The sequence below is a fragment of the Chroicocephalus ridibundus genome, chromosome 6 (genome assembly GCF_963924245.1).
Source record: "Chroicocephalus ridibundus chromosome 6, bChrRid1.1, whole genome shotgun sequence".
Taxonomy (NCBI): Eukaryota; Metazoa; Chordata; class Aves; order Charadriiformes; family Laridae; genus Chroicocephalus; species Chroicocephalus ridibundus.
Genome location: NC_086289.1, coordinates 10,721,112 through 10,738,197, shown reverse-complemented (window position 1 = coordinate 10,738,197; position 17,086 = coordinate 10,721,112). Strand labels below are relative to the sequence as shown.

General features: G+C 37.6%; 1 protein-coding gene across 5 annotated transcripts in view; it reads left to right on the top strand.

Annotated features, from left to right (window-relative positions):
• Nucleotides 1-17,086, top strand: part of VTI1A (vesicle transport through interaction with t-SNAREs 1A) — a 284,284-nt gene that overhangs the window by 104,038 nt on the left and 163,160 nt on the right. The gene's annotated exons all lie outside the window — the stretch shown is intronic.

Here is a 17,086-nt window from a genome sequence, read left to right as displayed (position 1 = left end):
TGCCTAAATTGTTTCATTTATAAATGCTATAAAATTCCTTTTTCAAAATAGACCATTTCTGTTCTGCCTGTAAGGAGTGGAAAGTACCATCATTAGCTTAAAACCGACTTCAGACTTTTGCATTAAAGAAAGGAAGCTGACAGTCAGCTCTATCCGATGCATAGGATACCCCTGAAAAATATTTTATCACTCACCTTTGAACATAATACTGTGGTTCATTTTAAGATGTTAAAACCTAGACTGAAGGATCAAAACAAACATATTTTTCTTTGTGGTGTTTTCTGATTTTTGTCATTTCTGCAGTGCGAGTCCTCTTGTTCTGCTGCTTGGCTTCTGCATAGCTGCTAGTTCCCTGCTTGCTTTAAAAAGCCTGGAGGTTTTGTAGGGATATTTTTTATCCTTCTTGCTAGGCATTATAACTTTTAGCTCAATAGTGTTTAATTCAATTACAGTGAATTAAGTTTACCTTAGGATCTTTGGAGCCCCTTAGAGGGCTGATCTGATTAATTACCGTGCAAAATAGATTGTTGAAATAACTAGGTTTTATGCAGTTTCTCTTTGTTCTTTCCCTTAGCTTCTGTAATTCACAGACATTGATACAGGATGAGTGAGGTTAATGTGGGAGACGTGTTCCCACAAGCACACTGACTCTTCGGACTTTCCTCCCCAGTCAAAAAGGGGCTCCTGTGGGTGAGGACCATGTGGGTCCCTGTCCTGGGCTGTGACATATGCCCTCCAGTGTGATGAATTTTGTGTGCCAATCCCGAGTAGATGACCAGGAGAGAAATCAAGGTGGCCTTATGTATGGGTCATTATGAATTTAGTAGCAAATTAACTTTCTAGTGCAAAGTACAGACCAAAGTTACATTTATTTATGGTTTTAATTGTAGCAACCTTTAATAGACAAAGCTAGGAAATACATCCTGCTCATCATCAGCTCTCCTGATCTGTGTCGTGTCTGGGACAGTAGAGAGCAGCAGGGTAAGGAGTCATTCGAGCTCCTGACATCGCTACGCTTTTCTATGGGTTCACACAGGTCAGGGGTTTAGTGGTTTGTGTGAGTGGCTGTGGTCCTGCTCCTGAGCCAAACCAGACAGGCCTCAGTAGAGACATGGCATCTAGTCATACGCTTCCTTATGTGACAAGTAAAAGTGACTTATACCATTCTTGGGCAGATTTATCCCATCCCTCTGTGACCTTGGCAGGCTCACTGGGAACAAAGCGGACATGGTTTTGAGCCGCGCAGTGCAACAGGGTGTAAGGGTCCCTTTGAAGGGAAGGGAAACCACCTGTGTTGGGCATGGCTTATAATTTTGCTGGATGCAGCTGCACGGCAGGAATTAGAAAGGGGAAGCCACCATGTGCTCTGTGCTCAGGGGACCTTCGTGTGTCCCTGTGTGGCTGGAAGTTGGAGCTGCACCCATAGCCCAAGTGGTGGGGATGGAGAAGGTCTCAGCCCCATGCAACCAATTCACTAGAGTTCATCCTCGCTCATTTCTTTCCCTCGTTCTCCAGCACAGAGTGGAGCAAGTAAAATCCGTCCTTTTCTGGGGAGAAGGAGGGTGGCTAATACAGGCTCGTCAGTCTTTGTTCTGGAGTGGGGATTTCCAAAGTTGATTCAGGTCTGTAGGGGTGAAGTTCAATATCAATCTCTTCAAACAGACCGGGGATTTCCAAAGCTAAATCAGGTTTGTAGGGACAAAGTCCAGTGTTATTCTCTTCAAACAGACCGTGCAGCTTCCAGTTTGTGAGAGATGTGTTAATGGGACCCTATGCATGTTGTAGCTACAATGCATTTATAGGTTTGCTGTAATTTTTTTAAATTACCATTTAAGGTCTGCCATTTGTAATTTTCCTTTGACAGCTGGAGAGGTGGTGAGAAAGGAGGAGAGCCGAGATGTTACTTACTTTCCCCTTTTGGGGTATAGGCCTCATTTTATGGAACTATTGAAAGTTCTCAGTAGTTTAGTCCCTTTTTGAAGCACAACAGAAAGTCACTGTTGCACTGATGTCATCAAAGAAAAATGAGCCGGTATTGAGCTGAAAAGTGCATAAAAAGTTTATGGATCTTTTAAAAAAGTTTTACCGTGAACTGCAACAGTGGATTTAAACTTGAACAAAACCAAATCAAGTGTTAAACCTTTCCACATTTAGATGTTGTAATGGTAACTGAGACTTTAAAGGCTGTGTTGAGAGAGGCAAAGTGCATACTGAAAGACCTGACGATGTGCACGGGAGGGGGATCCAGAGCGGGAGCAGGGCTGGGTCTGCCGGAAATCGATGCTAAAACTCAGTTAAATTAGACCAGTGCCAAGAATTTATCACACATCTGGTTTGCCTTGATTTTATATTTAATTATCACCTGCAAAAAGTCTGATTTCTAAGCATTTATTATGAAATTAATAAAAGAGTTTACAAGGCAGTGCTGTAATGCACTCCGGGGTGTGTCCTGCTGGAACTGTGCCATTTCCGAAGTTGTTGAAGTTGTTCCTCATAAAGTTTGTGCTTCAGTTTGTGGTCAGTGCAGAACAATATCCCAAGAAAAATACTGCATAGTTCTGGTAGTGCTACCCGGCAGAAAGCGAGCTGCCATGCATGGCCCCAGAATGCGTAAGGGCTGTGCATATAGCAGGCGTCGTTCTGAGCCATAGGTGATGGGGCACCGAAGTTACGAAGAGTTCCTGGTAATCAGTGTTGTACTCTTTGCTCATTTCTTTTCTAGGAAATTCACACAGGAGATATACTAATAAATTAAAGATATTCTGGGTAAGATGCATCTTTGTACATGTATAAATACATGCATATGTGTTTAAAAAGGTGAAGAGCTGATTCTTAAAGACAAGGAATTCTTTGGGAGCAAAATAGTTGAAAAATTTCTTAATCCATTGCTGTCTTTTCTCAGCAATGTAGGCAACGGGTGGTATGAGATTATGTATCTTTTTGAGCGTTGTGGTTTTGGCTGTCATTGTGTAGGACTCAAGTATATTTTAGTACATATTGAGCACTTCCATGTAGTAGCGACCCAGGTTCTGTGCATGTCAGCACTGTGCAGCCTCTGTCAAGCAGCTTTTTCATTTGCTACTTCTCTTCTTTGTGCTTTTCTTTTTTTAAAAAATTTACTTTTACTTTCCATAGTGCATCCAAACATGCTTTCTCCCAACAAGTCAGGAATTTGATCCACTCAGAAATATAGGACATACTTAAAGGGTTTCTGTCAGTGTGTGGCCAGTATATTTTTTCCTTGCCCTTTTATCCGCTTTTATTTTTCGAAGTTCAGGTTAGTCCTTTCAAAAATGTATGTTCAAAGGAAACATTATTGAAAGTTTGAGACTGGTAGATTGACAAAATTTAATTAACCAGATCTCTGATACCTGCAATTGCACTGATCAATGGGATAATTGCAGGATGTTGGGTGCAAAATGTATGTGCTGAAGTTTCTTTAAAACTTATGTTCCTTATTATTATTATTATTATTATTTTGTTACTCAATTAGTATAGTGCCTAAAGGCTGCACCCATAATGAAGACTTCGCTGCACTGGGTATTGTACAGACACATGGTATGATTTAAGATGTGAATGGATGACTATGATCAATTCAATTGTGGTAGCTTCATGATTTGCTTCTCAGATGAGTAACGCTAACTGATTATGTATTAATTACTACTTTGTTGCAGTCAATGCTGGCCTGCAAGGGTGGTTTAAACTGATGTACTTTTCTTTGTAATTACAGTGGTTTAGGAGTACATGATGGGCTAAGAGTTGATTACCTCAGCTCATGCAATGAATGGATGGCCCTGGGCTTGTGGCAATTTGATCAACTGCCTATAGCCAGAGCCTTAGGACTGAACCTCTAAAATGCAGTTTAAGAGAGAAAAGACATGTTATACGTTATGTGCAAAAGGAGAAAAATTTCAACATACACTACTATGTCCCATGATGCTCTTCCTGTCTGACTACTCTGTATTTTTCTGCTAACTCAATTAGTGCATGTCTTAGAAATCACAAAAACCTTGCATCAGACCTTGCGGACTAAAATTTCTGCCTCCAGTATTCCAGTTGGAGAGTTATTTTTTGGTATGGTCCATTGCTCAGAATGCTGTGGCAGCTTTTCCTTTTGTGAAAAATTCCTTCCTCAAGTGCCTCGTGCTGCCCAGAAATGCAGAAACATCTCAAATATTTTAAGTCAGCACCAAGTCATTCAGAAACTAGCTGGCAACTTGCCTATTTCTTTGGAGTGTAGGTGAAGTTACTGCTTTCTGCCTGGAACCATTGTGAGTTGGTGAGGACAGTCACCCGCCAAGTTAGAGACATGTTCTGCACTTATCCAAGCTTCCAAAATATGGAAGTTATTCCCTTGTATAACACAGCCATCAGAACAGAAGGCAACATCTATGTGATTAAGGCTTATGAGATTTGTGTTCAAATACACTGGCAGATTCAATATAAACCCCCAAAATGAAATAATATAGAAACAAATCTCTCCAGAGATGTTCTCACTCTGAGAACTTCAAAACCCATCACTGATGGTATTAGACTGATTTTTTCAGCATGCTGTCCGCTTATTTGGAAGTTATTTAATGCCATGTCAAATAGATAATTGATTTGAATTACTATTTGATACGTAAGCATTTTCAGTTCTGCAATGAGCATATGGACTACTCTTGTACCTTTACTCCCATGAAAAGGAGCTGTTTCTGTTACAGACAGGAGTGACTGTGATTTTCCTGTTGCTATATAGTCAGCTCTAAAAGTATGCTCTAAAGTAAAGGGCATGGCTACTGTTCATTCACAACGTACATATATAGACAAGCACTAGTTCTAATCTGTAATACTAATGAAGTTAACGAATGCCCGTTAGAGGTAGTGCTTTGCTCTTCCGCCCTTGTGGCCAGAAATTCTCTTAGCTTCTCCTGAAGTTCTGCCTGTCGGAATTTTAGTTTACAAAGCCAGGACAAATGTATGATGTGGATTTTTTGGTTGATGCACCTGATTGATTAATTTATTGCTTCATTGTCTGTTTATGAAAATTTAACCGTGAAAGTTTTCTCTTAAAATAACAAAGACTAATGATGATGGGATCTATTAATATTGTTAAATAATAAATAATGTTATTTATATACATATCTTTTCTTCCTAGATATTACTTCCTAGATAGATATCTACATAATAACGGTTCCGTGATTTCACTATGAAAAATACTTACCTAAGGACCATGTCCATTTCCTTTTATTCATCTACTTGGAAACAATTTATTTTTTTTTTTTTTAGAATGCCAATCTGTCTGACCCTGTCCACTTTAAGTAAATTATTTTAGCTTTTGAGGTATAAATATGCCATCAATTTTGTTGTAGATGTGGAGGCCAGCAGCAGAAATCAAGGTTTCATCTGTTCTGCTGTGCAGAGTGTAATCTTAAGTAATTCTTAACATGACTGAGTTTAAAATGGACTGTTTCTGGAAAACTAGTTCCTCCTTTTGCTCAGTACATCCATGTACTTCTCAATTGATCCTTCACTTTCTGACAAAAAGATATTTCCCTTCTTTACTTCTTTTAAAAATGTTCCAGCAATGATAATTCTTTTATGAAACACTACTTTAAATTTGTTACCTAGCGGTTTGGGAATAGTGAAGAGGTGGGAATTCAGAGTGTTTATACAGCACCTAGTACAGTTAGATCCTAGTCTCTTAGAAAGCAAAGTGTTGCATGCCATCAATACAGTTTTTAAATGTTACATTTTTAGACACTTACAACCTTAGTTCTAAAGATGTACAAGCCAGAAATTAATTGAATTAGAGCTTCAGATTCTGATTGCAATTCGTGCTATCACTAGTCAGAAAAAATACTTCTGAACTCAAAAAATTTTGTTTGAAATTAGATAAAAAATTTGTGTTATCCTGTGATGTAACTTGATGAGGAGTCTGGTATAATTACAGCCATATTGTCAAGTTTATATATCAAATCTAACTGCTGCTTCAATTGTTGAAGCTTTTCTTGCACTCTAGCCATCGGTGGAAGTTGCAGCGTACTACAATGAGGTACAGACATGGTTAGTTGAGGCTGCTGATGTGCTGAAAGATATCTTCATCGTAATTAGAAAGATCATCCCTTGTGAAATCCCATGTTCCTTTAGCTTTTACATGAGAACATACACAGGTAGGGTATTTTATCCCTTTGGGTGGTAATGGGATTAAGATTTGGATGGAAAGTTAGAATATAGGCACATTGAATTTTTTAATGGAAAATAAGAGTTTTTCTCTTAAACAGCAGGGAAGACCAAATTGGTAGTGTGAGGCCATTGGCGTTCTGAGGTTTTAGCTGGCTATATTAATTTATATATTAAAGTTATCTTCCTTTGTCCTGTGTGTTGTTGCTTTACAGAACATTGGTTTGGCTGTTTATAGCTAATGTATTGAGCTTTTCAAACATGTGACATTAGTGGATTCAGATGGGGACACCTTGCTTAAGGTGTTTCCAGTTACAGATTCTTAAATGGTAAGGAAGGACATGAGCCTGTCTCTGAGTTGTGTTCAGATTAAGGACAAATATAAAAAGGGAAAGCAAGGAAAAATCATGCAACTAATCATGCACTGGACTAGGTCTCAGGAGATCTGTTTGGTCCTTTTTCTGTCACATCCTTCCCATCTGACCTTGCTTAGATCTTTTACAGTTGTTTAAACATTTTTACACAAATAATCTTGTCCTTAATCTCTGTGCCATATCTCCTTAATTGTACAAGTGGATTAAAACATCACTGTCTTCAGCCTTTACCTCTATATACTGTATATATACTGTAGTGTAAGTATACCGTGAATTCTTCGCAGCAGTAGACTGTCAAAGAAAAGTACATAACAGCTCTTAACATAAAGTGGTGTAGATCTCACTTGGATGTCCAAGTATTACTGTAATATGCAATAACTGAAAAAATAATAGACATTGAGCATTTTTTCCCCCTAGACTAATTCTAAGTTTATTTTCATCACTTCAAAAACCGATGTCGTTTCCCATAAATCACAAAAGTATCAAAGTGTAAGTGAGCAAATAACAAGACCTTTTGATACGCTACAAAAGCTTGGAGTATTTTTTGCTGTCTTCTGAAGTTGTCTATAGCTAGACATAAGGTGAGAGCAGGCACTGTTGCTACCATTAAACCCTCGGTGATCCTGCTCACATTGCCAGTGTTACGCAAATCACCAGGTTCTCAGTTAGGAGGGATTTTTCCCTCCAGGCCAGATTTGCAGGAAGTATATTTGGGTTTTTAGCTTTCCTTCTTAGTATTACACATGGTCTGCCTTCTGGGATCACTTGCAACTTTTGATTGAAAAAGTCACCCAAGTTCTCAAGGGCTTAGAACATTGAGAGTGTCCTTGATCTTTCTTGTGCTCTTCCTTTCAGACACTATAATTGTGGCTTTTAATCTTTAAGGGTTTTTCAAGTTACTTAAAGGATGCTGGGAAGAACTTCTGTTTGTGGTATATGTTGGCTTATAGAATACATGTTCTGCGGCTGCTTCTGAACTAGACATGCATTTGAATGCACTGTTTCTTGCTATTGAGTTCTGTTCCAATACCCATTTTTCATATGTAGTAATATATTAGGTCTTTCACCAGAAACATGCAGCCAGGTCCAATTCTCGTTCTTATGAACAGACCATCCTCTAAGAACATTCCCATACTGAGATGCCGAGAAAGTTGAGGTTAAGTCCATAAACACCTAAAGTTTAACCTAAGAACCCAGCCAATAAAACATGATTATAAGGTTATGGACGTAGATCCCATCTTGTCAGAGCACTTCAGAAGAAAGGGGGTAGGCAGAGGAAAAGGAGAACAAGGACACTGTAAAATGTCACAGTTGCAGGTTTTCTTGAGTTGTTTTCCTATTCTTACTCCATTAAGCCTCGGGCAGCATGTTCTGAGAAGTGCCAGTTCTGTTACTGAGCTCCAATGAAATTATGAGTTCACTTGCAAACCAACTGCAAAAGACTATGTGTTGTTGTCGCTCCTCTAAGTCATGCCATTTTAAGCTCATTTTTAAAGATAAAATGTCACATTGGAAGCATTTGATTTCTGGTTTCATGGAAATACTGCAGTATGTGCTTTCGCAATGATGATGATTTATATTTTTGTTCCTCTTTATAGACTTAATGTGTACAGGGATTGAGGAGCAAAACCTTAATGTTAGGGTGCTATTTAAGTACAGATTTCTAGTGTTCATGAAACAGTATTTTTGTACACAGAGAAATGAACTCAGTTGCTGAACATAACTTTTCATTCCACTTAGACACGTTTATTTTATGTATTGTGTATCCGTAAGTCTCCAGACACGTAACTGAAACTTGCTTCATGGTATATTCCCAAACAGGAGACCATAGTTCACGTGCAGTTAAGGATCATCACATGGCTGTGTAGTTAAGGCAATAGATCAAAGGCACTTTTATGCAATTGTGGGGGGATCACTGTCTCAAATGACAAAGCATACGGAAACCACACATTTTTCTTCACCTGGTCTGTTTTATTTAAACCTATGTCTCCAGACTTTGAAAGATGATATTAAAAACACCTATCTTCCTATTTTACGTGCCATTGCTAAGCTCTTGAATAGACGATGTTCAGTATAACAGAAGATCCTTAAATTGACCACAGTGGTATGTTCTAGTTGAGGAACTCAGTTAGCAATGACTTGAGCTTTGGTAGAAATATGTGGAAGAAGATGGTGTTTAAGCCAACCCAGACATCTGGCCGTTATGCTAGATCCTGCCTTCCAGCATAAAGCGAGGCAATGGAAGGTTATTCAAACTCTGTAGGTAGTATTAGTAAAGACATGGATTGACCAAATATTGTATGATCGCCTTGGAGAAGAATTTTGCCAAATATTAAAATATTTAAATGTTCCTAGAAGTAGGTGGGTATTATGTGGGTAAGGACGAATATCATTTTCAGTTGGGCACTGGAAATTTGGTTATATTTTGGAATTCCCAGAGGAGAAACACTGGTATGATGTCTAACAGATAGTGACAGAGGTGATGTCTAAATTAAACATTCATGCTTCTTCACATGCCTATTTGCTGAAATATTTATGTTGGAATATATTTCATTCTTTTTTATGATTAAAGTTTGCACAAAGTATGCATGTTTGTTTATGCCCCAGAGATTAGGGTCAGTGCTATGATGTGAAAGGCAACTGATTAGATGCTACTTTTGTTTAACAATTATGTATTTATTTATTCATGAGGTTTCAAGTAATTTTAAAAGTATATTATTATTTTTTACCTTCATAAACAAAATTGTGTATCTTGAAATCTCACAAGTTTCTATAAAAGGATAGCTGTTAGAAGTAAAGAAGAACAATGGATAATGAACTATAAAAAACACAATGCTGTGTCACAGCTTGTCAGAAATTTAAAAAAAAAAAGTTCTGTAAAGGTTAATAGTGGTAATTGGCAACGGTATTGATGGGCTTGCTTTTATCATGGTAATTTTTTAGGTTTGATTAACATAGTATTACAATTAACAAACATGATTGGATTTTTGTAGAATTTTCCCATGTATTGAAGCTTAAAACTTTTCAGATCATTTGATCACAAGTGTTTCTGCCAAGTGCTTCTGGGTCTTCAGTGACAGATACCATTTTCAGTTCCGATCTCTGTAAATCCTAATATCTAGCTTACATCTCAAGCTGGCAAATTTGACTTATGTGGCACTCCTAAGATCTAGTGTTCCCTGAGTATCCACACATCCACAAATTTTTTTACTTATTAACACAAACTTTTTTTTAGTTTATAATAGTTTTTCCCACTCTGAATGCTGCTTGAAATATTTTCCAAGTCTGTTGCCTCTTTGCATTGCCTCTCCTTGTTTTATCACGCCAGTAGCTTCCCATCTTCTACCTCATTGGAGACAACCTTTAAAGTAATTTCTGAGCTATCCCCAGCTCAGTTCTTGTCTTGTGTTCTTTATCAGGAGATTGAGTGCACAGTTGGTCAGCTAATGATGATTGCCTCCATCGCCCCCAGAGTGGTTTTGGCTATTCTTCCACATACAGCACCTCAACAAAAATTAACTCTGCTCATATATTGTGGGTATGATTTCATGCTATAACTAAACTAATCTAATGGTGAGCTACCACTAAAAAGCACAGGTACAGACCTTCTCCTCATCTATACAAGAAGAGGTAATTTACTTAACACACAGAGGGTAATTTGCCGAGACTTTTTGATGTACTGCTAACTTTACATTTCGAGGTATTTACTCTTGCTGAATTGAAAATTCACCTTGCAGCAAAAGTGGGAGGAGGTATAATGGTCAAAGCCTCTGTTCTGAACTAGCTAGTCATCAGATACAATGGTGGAGAATACAGCGAGGCATGGGTGAACCTGAGAAATACAGTGTAGTGCCTGTTTCTGCGCTCTCCCATCCTGAGCTGTTGTTAATCCAAGCCCTGAGATGAGTCAGTACAGCCTAACTGGTTTATGTAAAGTCTGGCAAACAGGAGTAGAATAAATGTCTGGGAAGTGTCCATATGGAAGAGTGCCCAGCTCTGTCCCTACTGTTGCAAGCCATTAGACCTACATGGACACAATTTTCCCATGTCTGGCTATCAGTGGGTTTATGGCCATTTTGCTTCAGGAGCATGATAGAAGGTATCTGTATGTGTGCCTTAACCTTGTTATAACCACAAGTTTCAGGAGCTGCTTTAAAGTTTTGCAACATGTACTTTTTTTTATTGTTTGTGTGTGCTTTTGTCACATTTTTCACCTGAATTTTGCAGTCCTTCAAAGCTATTTGTTGATGAAAATGATAGTTTTCTGAAGTGCTTTATGAATTTTTTTATTCTTAAGTTTATGATGATGTCTTTCATTCCAAGGTGATTGCTTTTTCCCTTTTTGACCTCTGTTTGTTGAAAATCTTGTGTAATTGCTACTTGACTTGAGACTGAGCACTGTTCATAAAATATAGCTGTATATTTTAAACATCTATTTTTATCACTCTTCACGAATAGTTTGAAGTTTTACAAATTCCAGTGTATTTATTCATTCCTATTATAAAGGCCAACTTAGCAAATTAATTTTTCTTCATTGTTCTTTTGTCTGACAATTTGACTTGGAGACCATGATAACTTTTGCATACTCTATTCTTAGCCTGTTTGCTGTCAGTATATCATGATGCTATCCCACAACTTTCATAAGATTAGAAAATTATCCTTAATTGCTCACCTCTCTTTTAACACTGGTTCCTATTTTGGTACCCAACACAAGAGTCAATATTGAGTGTCTTCTAAATGAAAGAAATTATATCATTTGTGAGAGATTCTTTCAGGAAGATTGTCTGATTACTGAAGATTGGCTGCCACAATTAAGTAACTCAAGTTAAAATAACTGAAGACGAGATCAGTTGAGTTTCATCTCAAGTTTGTGGCTCAAGGTAAATCACTCTCCTATGGGCTGAAGTTCTTACTATACAAAGTTGAAACTTGGGCATTTTATACAATTACCTATTTAACTTGAAGACTTTCTTTTGACATTACAGACATGTCAATGCTAAATTCAGTTCAATAATATCATCATTAAACATTTATTTTAAGTTAGGTTCCTTCCTCTCCAGTGTCAGGAGACCAGACTTCCTGGACTAGCACAGCCAATTTTGACTATCCCCCTAAGTGAACATTAACAAGGAATGAATGGGAAATGAGACATTCTGATGTTTTGAAGAGACAGAATGCAGACAAAATACGGTTTACTGAAGATATTATGAAGGAGCACCAGGGTCTTTACTTGACAGACAAAGCCGAATCACTGAGATGAAAGCTTAATTCTGGAAATAAATGAGGGCTTTTTGTTTGGCAGTTTTTATATATTCTAGTCTGCCCATTCTGGGAACACATTGTTTTGAACTGATTTAGGTAGAATTTACCAGAGAGATTACCATGAACAGTTGATAGTATTTGACAAAATATTTCTTCCTGTAAAGGAAGATTTTTCTGACACATCTCTGAAATACTGTCATCTGTTACTTTCCCTAACACATATAAGAGGAATGAACAGCTAACATGTACTGTTGGAAAGGAAGCTAAAGCTGAACCTTTTTTTTCCCGATGGCGTTCATGTTTAATATTAAGACCAGTTATCTTCCCATAATTCCTACTGGCTTACTGAAGCTTCTATAAAGAAGATTAAATTTTTTTACAATGGTGAGATGCTATGTGCTTTGATAAGGAAATGTTTCTTTTCTGTAAGTCAGTTGTTAGTAATACAACAATTATTTGATAATATTTCATTCACAATGGCATGCTTAAAATAGTTGCTGCCAATTCATTTTTAAGAAAATAATTACTTGTTTCTAACATCCCTAAAGAAATAATTATGTAATAAAAAATTACATGACTGACATATTCGTTACCTATAACAAGTGCAAGTATTCCTTGAATTTTTAAGCAATTTCGTAGGGTTTTATATTTAAATATTGAAACCTATTAAAATTGCCCATGGAGATTTGTGGGAGAGGTTATCTATGGGCCTCTGCTAATTAATTATGATATATTTTACTTCCATGTGATTTGTCACTACTAGTCCTGTAAGGACTACAGGAAAAATCATTTGTTTAATCTGACTGGGACCTTGTGGCATTTAATTGTAAGCATAACTGTGATACAATAAATCCAAATGAATTTGGACAGTGATTAACAGGGAGCTCCTTGATATGGTAATGAGATTAAAAAACTGGTTCCTAAGTGTTTCTGTGGATTTCATTAACATTTTTGCAACTAAACACTTTTTAGGATAGGAGTGGTAGCTTGTTGTTGACCAGTATACATTCTTGGTGGAATGTAATCTGTGTGAAGGTATTTGTATGTGTCTATGTATAATGTATAAATATTTTTTTATATGTATATATGTGTGAGTGTGGAAAATGTACAAAGAAGATACAATGTGGAAGGCATTCGCTGCATTTAATTATGATGAGCCAAACAAAAATGCACCACAGGGTTAACCTTATTATTACATATATTTCAAGCATCCTAAAATGTACTAGTGAACTAATCACAGATATGTAGTTCCTGCTCTGAAAGCTTATTATCTAAGACACCTGCAAATATTTAGACGTCTGCATAGCTTTACTACTGTGAGTAGTTCTACTGATTTTGTTTATCTGGTTTTGTAGGATTTATGCCCAAATTTGTCATTACATGGCAAATTTACAACATGAAAAAGAAGGAAGAAAAAAACCAGAAGTTTGATATGGTTATTCAGAAAGCATATATGGTGATCGTTTCAGATGCTTTGTCATCACATTGCTAGAAAGCTGAAATTTTAAAGAATATATTTATAATTTTGCTATTTAGCAGAATTATAATAAGACTACAGAGAAGATAAAGAGTATTTCCATTAACAGCATCAAACTGCTACTGGACTTCAAGGCAAAGGAATGTTTTGTTTGCTTATTCTTGCAACTCGCCTTACGCTTATTTTAGTCTTTTTCCAAAACTTGGATCATCTTCCTCCGTGCTGATCTTTAAATGGACTTGATATCATCTCCAATTGTTTGATCATCTTTCTTTTCTTTATTCTTTTATTGCTGAAAAAATTTTGATTAATTGGAAGATCGAAACCCTCATTCTTTGTAACCAGCATTTGTGTAGCAATAGCACATTTTTCATATTCTGCCCTGGAAAAATGCTTTTTAGAAGGAAAAATGGTGCAGTTCCTACAGCTTCTCCTGCTGTAGGAATTCCTCAGCATTATGATTGCTAGCTAGAGGTCACTCTCAGTTGTCATTGTAACTTTATGTTTCTTCACCAGTAGAAATTAGACGGCACCACAAAATGGAGACCTGGCAGAAGTTAGTATTTTGTGACTTAATGAACAAGCAAGGCTTGAATTTGAGAATTACTGCCAAGCCTCCGTGTATCACATTTCCCTTTCCACTCCAGCTCTTGGAAATCTTTAGTATGAGATATGCTTGCTTGTTCATCTGTTTATTTTCCATTACGTGAAAGGAGGAGGATATAATTCAGTTGGAAGGGGAACTGCTTGATACTCTCTTACAGGATGCTACAAATGTCTAGCTGCTTTGTCTGCCTGTGTCCTGAGGTGTCCGTAAGCAGCTCAGCTTAGCACCTAATACTTACTTGGCCATCTACAGCCAGCAAGCTCAACCAAGAAGGTCTGTTCTTTGTGCTGCCATGTAACTTTGTCCACTGCATTCCTTGCGCCCTGTATTTCTTTGTGTCAGTCATTTCCTTAGCTCCCTCCTGTTTGTGCTGTTCCATGAAATCCTTAGAGAAGCAGCCTCATTCCTGTCACCAGCGTAACACAGGTTTCTTGTTTCCATTTGCTTGCAGAATTAGAGAAAGGGCTTTGAGGCATCTAACCCTCCCACAGCTCCAAGGCAGGACCCATGATGTGAGTGGTTTAGCTAGGTTTTTTTCCGTTTTTAATCTGGATTGCAGCTTCATAGTTGGATTGATTTTTATCTTTGTGGAAGAAAATGTAGATTGTTATATTAACAATGGGTAAGGCATTAATGCCACAAATGATGATGTGACCTATATTCTGTTGCTGTCCCCCACGCAGAGCTTTATTTGCCTTCATTGGAAGCCCAGATGTAGAAATGATGGTGAGAGCTGGCCCCAGGCAAGGCGGCATGTGTCTTGTAATGGGCTGGATTAGAATTTGTGCTGGTGTCCCCTGAGCTTCCACAGTACTGTGATGCAGCAGATTTATTCAAATCAATAAATGAAGGGGTTTACTCAATTAAGTAGCAGAAGGTATTATTTGTATAGGACGTTTACTGCGGCGTGCTGTTTATGTAGAGGTTGCTGTGGCTGCCCAACTTCATCTCCCAATTTGCTGCATAGTTTGTGCTCCAGAACTTCCATCCGCAAAGACTGATGTATTGACAGTTCCCATCAGCTGAGGTTTTGGTAGCTAAAGAGATGGGATTAAACACATAATGATGGTACTCCAAAAATCTTCAGCACAGCAATGGTTAACAGTAATGGTTAAACAGACAACAGTCCACTGTTTTGTTTACAGCCATTAATTTGACACAATCTTCATTGCGGTGACATCACAGTCATTATTTCAGGCTGTTTGCGGACTCAAGAACCTAGTCGTGTCATTACAAATTGTTTTCCTTTCACGTCTATGAAGATTTTCCTTGCGACCATGAGAGCTAGAAACACGTTTCTGAAGAAAGCTTAGATGTTGCAGCTGAAGACTGCAGCAGAGAGTGAACACTGCATCAAATCCTGCTTCTGTGTTATCATGGAACGTGCAGAACCGTGTTCAAAGGTTGCACAACAACTGTAGTCTAACTGTGCTTTTTTTTCTTTTTTTCTATTGAGAGGCATACGATAAAAGGGCTGTGAGCTACCTAGACCTCAGAGTCGGTTAATAGCTTGTGGGAGCTAGCTACTTGCCAATTTTAGAGCATCGGTCTATCTAACTTAACCACATGTAGACTTACTGGCAGGTCTACTCAAATCAGTGGTGTAATTATTTACTTCTTAAAGAGAAAACAGGCTTACATTATAATGACCTTACAATAACTTTCAGTTTTATGTGGAGAAAAATAAACAGTTGTCATTTCCTTGTTATTTTGAGGTTTAAGCCCTTACCACAAAGGTTTTAAATATTTAGTAACTACTATGTTCTCTGAAATTTCTCTGTTTAAAAATACAATGAATTTATTCAGGGAAATCTTTCTGTTGCACCAAGCTTTGCAATCTCGATTATAGGACATTATAAATGAATATCTTTCCACTCCATTTTTCTTGGTATTACTTGACTTTTAATTCATTCAAAGTGTTTATTATTTTTAGTATTTTAGCTGACAGCTTTGCTTTTTTTTTATTAAATATTTTAAAATACAAAGGCTATTTTTTTATTTATGGTACAGCCACTTTCCTACAAAAAAAGTATTTTTCTCATTATAAGAAGAAATAAGTTTGTCAGTGACATATCTGAAAAATAATTTTGCACCGAAATGAGCCCTAACAGTTAAATTGTGTTGATATTGAGAAAACTGAGTAAAGAAATGTTTACTTATTTCTTTTTTGTTAATGTTATTTTTTTAATGTGACCCACAGTGGAGAAAGTATTCTCATTTAACCGAATGTTAATTGCTTTCTGGTTTTCCTACTTTGTCTGACATGGATGATTAAGAATTCCATTGTTGCTTTTACACCTTTTCGCTCATTTCTAGTAGTTACTCTGAGACCTTGACCACTCAAAAGACCTTAAAAAGAGATGAAGCAGTAACTTGGCTATCAGGAGCAAGGAAGCAATTCTAGGACAGTAGTAGGGACTGATGGTCTGGTGGAGCTGGCCATAGGAATGATTAACTTTGGAAATGCATTTGTAAAGCAAGAATTGCATCACTTCGATTTCCAGTTTCTTCTAAATGTACAACCCCTGAAGCTAATCAGTAGCTGGGCTTTGTCCTGGGAAATGCCACCATTTCATGCCTTTTTATTTCAGACCAGAACGGATCCTCACTGAACAGGAAGTTCTGCAGTGTTTTGACTTGGAAACACTGGAATATTTTGTTTTGTTTGGAAATCTTGAAAGGAAGCTTTTCAGTGTTCCCAAACCATCTTGAACGATGTCATTCTGGTTTGACCTTAACCTTTGTTATCCTCAGTTGCTACAGACCTCTGTGGTAGTTGTAGTCCTCGGGTCGCATGTAGCCTTGCTGCTGGTACACTGAATGAGTTTGACATCTTGGCATCTTCGTGATGCATCGCATCCGTTAGATCAGGTGACGGATTACAGAGTTGAAGATAAGACCTTGGATTCAGCCATTTTAGTTAGATCTGGCAGAGAAAATATCGCTGTACAGCAGTTGGAGGTAAATGCCCAAAGAGCTTAGACTATGTGAAAGAAACTGAGTGCTTCCAAATGTCTCCACGTCAAGTGAGCCAAGTTTCGGACAGCTTGCCTGATTCCTACCTGTAGCAGATGAGGAATGCTCACACGTGTTTTGCCAGCTCTGCTATGACGTTGACAGTACCTCTAACAGGAAAGCAGGAGCCTTAGCTAGATACATAGCAGGGAAAGAAGGGCAGGAGTCTGATAATAGCATATTAAATCA